General features: G+C 37.1%; 1 non-coding gene across 1 annotated transcript; it reads left to right on the forward strand.

Moving 5' to 3' along the window:
- The first annotated feature begins 4,321 nt into the window (after positions 1 to 4,321).
- LOC111765867 (small nucleolar RNA U13) lies at positions 4,322 to 4,425 on the forward strand. The gene has a single exon (XR_002798088.1). It is a non-coding gene; the product is annotated as a small nucleolar RNA U13 (small nucleolar RNA).
- The last annotated feature ends 3,079 nt before the right edge of the window (positions 4,426 to 7,504 follow it).

Raw genomic sequence — 7,504 nt, forward strand, 5'->3', positions numbered from 1 at the left:
GTTATTTTTCTTTTCCTCTGGGGACCTTAAAGATATTCCTCCATATCTTCTCACTTGCTTTGTTTCTGACTATAAATCTGCTTTCATCATTATATTTGCTTCTTTATATATAATGTCTCTTTTTTTCTCTGCTTACTTTTAAGATTTTTAATTATGACTGGTTTTGAGAAATGTGATTATGATGTACATTGGTGGAGTTTTCTTTAAGTTTCTTTTGTCTGAGGTTCATTGAGCTCCTTGGATCTATGAGTCTATAGTTATCATCAAATCTGGAAAACTTTCAGCCATTATTTCTTAAAATAGTTGTTTGGTCCCACATCTCTGAATTTAATTTCAGGGGCTCTAATTACATATATATTAGGCCACTGGGAGAGTTGTCTCACAGTTCAACAACACTCAATTCATTTTAAAAAATATAAGATTTATCTATTTATTTATTTTCCCCCCTTCCCCTCTCTTAGCCCCCACCCTGCTGTTTTTTGCTGTCTATATCCATTTGCTGTGTGATCTTCTGTATCTATTTCTCCTTTTGGTTTTCTCTTTTCATTTTTTCTCCTCTAGGATTCACTGGGATTCAATCCTGGGGACCTCTGATGTGGAGAGAGTTTCCTTATTAGCTGTGCCACCTCAGTTCTTGGTTTCTGCTGGACTTCACCTTGACTCTCCCCTTCATCTCAATTTTGTTGCGTCATCACCTTGCTGGGTGACTCACTTGCACAGGCACTGGCTCACCACGTGGGCACTCAGCTTGCTGCATGGGCACTGGCTTGATGCACAGGCACTGGTTCACCATGCAGGCACACTTTCTCGTCTTCTTTTTCACTAGGAGGCCCCAGAAATCGAACCCAGGTCCTCCCATATGGTAGGTGGAAGCCCTATCACTTGAGCCACATCCACTCCTCTGTGTTCATTTTTTAAAATTGTCTTCTCTCTGTGCTTCATTTGAATAGTTTCTATTGCTATGTCATCCACTTTACTAATATTTTTTTTACTGCTTCTAATTTGCTGTTAACCCTTATCCAATTTGTCAATTCATACATTGTAGTTTTCATCTCTAGAAGTTTACTGAAGTTCTTTTTTTACATCTCTGCTCAATTAAATAAACATATGGAATAATAGTGTTATAAATAATAATAATTAAGTAATAATAATTAGAAGATAATGGCTTTATCTTATAATTCTAATATCTGGAACAATTTTGATGTGGTTTTGATTGATTGATTTATCTCTTCATTACGGGTTGACTTTTCCTGCTTCTTTGGATGCCTGACAAGTTTTTGTTGGATTCAGGATACTTTGAATTTCATCTTGTTGGATGCTCAGTATTTTGTGTTCATCTAAATATTCTTGAGCTCTATCTGGAATAAAGTTATGTTATGTGGAAAAAGTTTAGTCATTTTAGTCTAACTTTAAAGATTTGTAGGTGGAACTGGAGCAATGCTCAGTTTAAGGAAACTTATTTCACACTACTGAAACAAGACCCTTCTCGATATCTTGTCCTGTCAATCTTGAGAGTTTCTAGTTTGGCTAGTGGGAAAGTCTCAGACACTATTACCTCTATTAATTCTGGGTGGTTAAAAGGCTCCGACGCCCAGTAGTTTCCTCATATGCTTAGGCTGACCAGAATTCTGCTGAATAATTGAGGGGGACTGTCTGTGTATCTCTAGAGTTCTCTTTGCTATGTAGCCCTCTCCTGTCAAGTACTCTGTCCTACAATTTCCAGCTTTCTTGGTCTCCCAAGATAGTCAGCTCTGTCTCCTTATCTTAGGGCTCTTATCTAGCTCTCCTTGGGTTCTACCTCCCTGTACCATGGCCTTAAAACTCTCCCAAGGTGACCATCTAGGAAAATCATAGGACTCATCTCATTTTTTTTTTGAAGGTACTGGGGCCAGGGATTGAGCCTTGTACCTCGTATGTGGGAAGCTGGCACTCAACCACTGAGCCACATTGGCTTGCCTGAGTTGGTCCCTTTGTTTGTTTGCTTGTTTGTTTGTTGCTTATTTTTATTTTTTTAAAGGATTTGTATTTTTTTTAAAGATTTATTTATTTATCTCCCCTTCTCTGCCCCCAACCTTGGTTGTCTGTTCTCTGTATCTATTTCGTGCATCTTCTTTGTTCGCTTCTGTTGTTGTCAGCGGCATGGGAATCTGTGTTTCTTTTTGTTGCGTCATCTTGTTGTGTCAGCTCTCCGTGTGTGTGGCACCATTCCTGGGCAGGCTGCACTTTCTTTTGTGCTGGGTGGCTCTCCTTATGGGGTGTACTCCTTGCACGTGGGGCTCCCCTACATGAGGGACAACCCTGCGTGGCAGGGCACTCCTTGCGTGCATCAGCACTGCACATGGGCCAGCTCCACACAGGTCAAGGAGGCCCGGGGTTTGAACCGCAGACCTCCCATGTGGTAGACGGACACCCTAACCACTGGGCCAAGTCCACCACCTGTTGTTTATTTTTTTGTTTCGAGGAGACACTGGAGACTGAACCCAGGACCTCCCATGTGGGTAACAGATGCTCAAGTGCTTGAGCCACATTCACTCTCAGGATTCACCTCATTTGTTTTTCATTCCACAGAAATCACTGTCCTTTGTTGCTTGATATCGAGAGTCTTAAAAACCATTGTTTTGTATAGTCTGATCATTTTTTAGTTTTATTAGGTGTGAAAGTCTATAAAGTCCTTGTTACTTAATCTTATCTGAAAGTGGAAGTCTAATGTTTCCACTAAGTTTTAATTTCAGTTATAACTTCTTTTCTAGAATATCTATTTTATATATTTTCAAATATTCTTGGTTCCTGGTTCTTTTTTCATCATCTTTTCTTATTTCTTGCTCACTTTAAAATTCTCTAAACATTTTAAACACTTTAATTTCATATTCTTTATCCAATGATTCAAATAGCTGATGTTGCTAGGGCAGTAATATCCTGTTAGTTGTTTTGATGGACACTTTTTTATGTTAATTTCTTTCTTTATATATGTGATGGTTAGGCTATCGTGTCAACTCAGCCAGGTAATTGTGCCCAGTTGTGTGGTCAAACAAGCACTGGGCTAACTTTAATACAAGGGCATTTATGGACTTTATTCACCATTGATTTTACTGGAGTGGTAAATCATAGATAGATGGTTATAATTACATCAATCAGGGAGATTGCCATCAGCAGTGAGTGACGCTTAACCCAATCAGTTGACTCTCTTAAAAGGGGAAGTGATTCCAGCATAGAGAAAGAATTTCCCAGCTCATCTTTGGACAGCCAACATCTCCCAGAACTCATCAAGAATCTTTTTTGGACTTTCATCAGAGTTCGTGGTTGCAGCCTGCCTGGGGAACCATCCCCATGGCTGCGGGAGAGACTGATAAATATCTTACTCTTGACAGATATCCCTTGTCGATTGTTTCCCTAGAGAACCCTGACAAATACAATGTATTTTGTAATTTTGAATTATGAGTTAATGCTTTATCTATGGGGATGCTAAGTGGCCTAGGTTGAATATATGTCACTATAGACTTGAATTGTGTTTGCTTCTGCTATATTACATGAGGTTGTACTACTATTAGTCTCTGGACGTTTGAAAATAATTTCTTAGCTTGATGCTACTTGGACCTCTCAGTTATATTTAAATAAAATTTCTAAACCTAAAGTAGAGCAGTCTGTGATTATCAGTTCTTGGAGGAAATTATTCTTATTTTGAGCTGAGGCTGAGACTGATAAATATCCCTGTCATTTTCCTATTGCAGAGGATGAAATGTTTTGGCCCATCCTTTTCCTAAGGGTGCCTTATGCTGGTGTCTCGACGCCACTGCTTATTTGTTGGTTCAAGACTTTGTTTCCTTAGCCCACCAAACTATTAAAACTCAAACCCCTAAGTGAGGAAAATCAGCAACTTTTCCCAGAAACTATAGCCTCACTTTCAGCCTGAGTTATGACTTTTGTTTCCAACACCTTCTTAGGTTTTTGACTCAGAATTTCTCCCACTTCATCACTCAGTTATTATTTCAAAGTGTGGCTTTGTCATGTTCATTCTTCCTTTCTAAATTTTTTATTGGACTTTTTTTTCTTTTAGTATATCAAATTCACTATATTTCTAAATACAGAAGATCAGAATGGGGTCTTAAAAGCATGCATTTGACTTATTTTTTACAAAGTAAAAGTCTACCCAAATATCCACTGTTTTTATGTCTAAGTAAGAATAGATGATTGGGTTCTATTCAAGACAACAACATTTTTCTTTCTTAATATTTTTTGAGGGTGGCATCCAGGTCTGACTTCTCTTTATATATATCCACAATCCTTCTAAAGAGTAGGCATTCAATAAAAGTTGGTTAAGTTGATCCTTTTGTGGTTCATAAATATGATGAATGGGTGTTCACGCGCTTGTGTGAGATGTGCCTCCCTCCAACCTTGTTACGACGTCGGCACATTACCCGTCTGACATGAAAAAAAAAAAAAAAAAAAAAAAAAAGTTGGTTAAGTTAAATATGTGTGTATATATATATATGTGTGTGTATATATATATAAAATGATAGAATGAAGAGATGATGATGATGTGACTGACCCTTCATATAGCCAAGCCTAATTGACCCTGATTAATTCTAAGCAAAGAGGCTGGGTTTTCATCAATAATTAAAAACACTGCCTTCAAATAGAGCTGGTCATTTCTATTTAGGGAAGAGCTTGTGAGACTCAGGAACAATGTTATATATTAAGTCTCTGAGAAGGTTTGGTATACAACTACCATACAGGTGTTTCCTGTTGGAACTCCAAGTTCCCGTACAAGATCTTAGAGGACAGCTGAGAAAAAAACTTAGCCAGCTTAATTATATTTGCCCAGTGCATTACATAAATGTCATCGACCAAAAATAACATGTTTAAGTAATATTCAAGTTGAGATACAAACCTGCAGCAGTCAGGAAATTCAAAATTAAATCTGTTTTCCACCCTTTACTTGTCTCATTGTACCCAGGCAGCAACAAGGTCAGAAATTAATTGGAGACACTGCAAAACACACAGCCTGCAATATTTCAGCTCAGTGAAGTCAAGAGGAAAATTTAGTTGAATCCTTATTAGAACAGTTTACAGGAGCACATTACCATGACTATGACGTTAGAGTTGTGCTTTGATGAATGTGTCACCTACCCACGGTAATTTGTTGGGAATAATTTGAAAATGTAAGTGAACATAATTAAGCTTCTGTTTTATGGTAGTTTGGTAATTTGTCTCAGGGTGTAGTTGTCTCTTTAGATTTGACACTCTAAATGCCTAGAATATAATGGGACACATTTCAGTTACTCAGTTTTAAGTTTATTCCTGAACATCTAGGAAGAAAAAGAAGCCCCTAAAACTGACGATAAAGCAGCAATTCATATTTTATGCATACATTTCATCGATAAAATCAAAACTAAAAGATAAAATCACAATAGTAATATTATCATGAAAATCAATTGCATACAACAGTACATTCTATACTACAATGAGGCCGTTAGCCAATTCTTCCTGAAATGAAAGATGTGGCTCCCAAACTGGGATTATAAATGGCTACTTGATTACTAAAATATGTGGACAATAGTATTCCTTTGATTTCAGACTATTCTTTAGTTATTTTTATGCTTACAGTTTATAAATACCCAGAATTCCTTTGAGGCCAAACTCATTAATTTCATCAAATTTTATTTGAAACAGTGTTTCTTAGTGTTACTTGAGCTGTTTCAAATACAAAAAAAAAGTATATATTTTCTCAAGAGAGTTTAAGGGAGAAAGTATGAGGGAAACAGCTGTAGCAAATCAGATAGTACCAGGAATTTGATTTCATTCGTGCAATGCTTAATCATTTATGGTATATTAATTGAAGAATATGATTTAATTTACACTAAGGTTTCCTTTAAAAGTCAGACTGACATTATGTAAAAGTAAGTTTTACTACTCTATCAGATTTTGAAAAATAAATCCAAAGTTACTTTGGGATCTGACCTGTTGTTTATTACGGCCAGCACATGAAAGAGTTTCTCTTCCCCAGTCACTGTGTTAATTCTTTCCTCAAGAGATCTGGGATTGGGAGCATTAGGAGGTTGTGCTGTGTTGCTAGGCACATGTATGAAGTATTCAGACATTCCAGTTCTTCTAGAGACTTTACAGCTCTCTGACTTTCCTTTTAATTTTTGTCAACTGCCTTCCATGCTTCAAAACTGCAGACAAACACACAGTGAAAAACTCTTTATGGAAATGACTGGTTCCCCTGCTTCCAGGGAATCATGTAACTATTCAGTATTCAACATTTTTGGTCACAAAAAAAGAGCAAAAGCCCACCCCCAACCTGACCTGCTGCACAAAATATCTTTTGTTATCAATTTAAGTACTCTTCTGAATCCTCAAACCACCCATTGATTTTCTTTTTCCCACATGCATAATTTATGTATTCTAATTAATTTTTCATAATTTAAACAATTGTTAAAATTAGTTCCTGGTCTCTATAAATGACAAAATTAATTTTTTCCAAAACCTTCTTGAAATCATTCTTTCCTTTCTCCAATGTTATAGAGTGCAGAGACTTGAATATTTGTAGCATTCAATTGAGAAGCAGTTTTAGAATTAAGGGACTATTGTAATCTCAACTCTGGCCAGACAAAAGCCCCATACTGTGGGCAAGTCTTAGCAGAAGATCGCTTAAGGGGAAATTCTATACCACATGATATATCACTGACCTTTCTCTTCTGTCCTTGTTACACAGAGAACTGTGTCCCTCCTCTGTCTCCATTTATAGAGTATTTGACAATGACTGATAGTTTTATGTTTTTGTAGCTGTCGTTGAATTAAAATGCAGTTGCTGTTTCATGAAGTATTGGAGAACACAGAGGGAGTCTGATGGGTGTAGGAGAAATTTGCACAAAACTTTCATCTGTCAGGATACATCAAGATCCACCAGCTCAAATTATGAGTAAATTTAAGCACCTAGCTTTTGGTACATAACAAGAATGTGGAAATAACATACAGTAAAACAGGCTCTTCTGGCTCCTGGATTGAAGGGGGAGGTCAGACTAAACCATCTCCAAATTCCCTTTCTACAATTCTCTGAAATATTTCTTCCTACCACCTGAGTTGCTGACATAACCGTGAACTCCGTTTCAGACTTAGAATCGTTAAAGACACAAACTCCGTCATGTCACCTTTGTGTGGTTTTCCTGCTGTAAACTTCCTTTCTACAGTGACTAGAAACTCTTGATTATTGTCTCTATGTTATAATGCAAAAACAATATCAGAAGACTTTGAAGACTCCGCTCTAGAGATTTGGGTCAGAGGTAGGTCTAGGAACCCCAGTTCAAGAACAGATAAGGAGCTAGCATGAAAAGAGCTGGGTCAAGGCTTGAGTAGAAACACACACAGTCTTAAAATATAAAAATGTGGTCATAAGTATGAAAAGTCCTTAACCTCTGCCTCGATGCTTCTTCCCAAATTTAATAAGTCACTAAAGCCAATTGACAACTCATTACATTTCTTGAAGCTCTCCACTTCTTCAATA

This window comes from Dasypus novemcinctus, chromosome 15, assembly GCF_030445035.2.
Source record: "Dasypus novemcinctus isolate mDasNov1 chromosome 15, mDasNov1.1.hap2, whole genome shotgun sequence".
Taxonomy (NCBI): domain Eukaryota; kingdom Metazoa; phylum Chordata; class Mammalia; order Cingulata; family Dasypodidae; genus Dasypus; species Dasypus novemcinctus.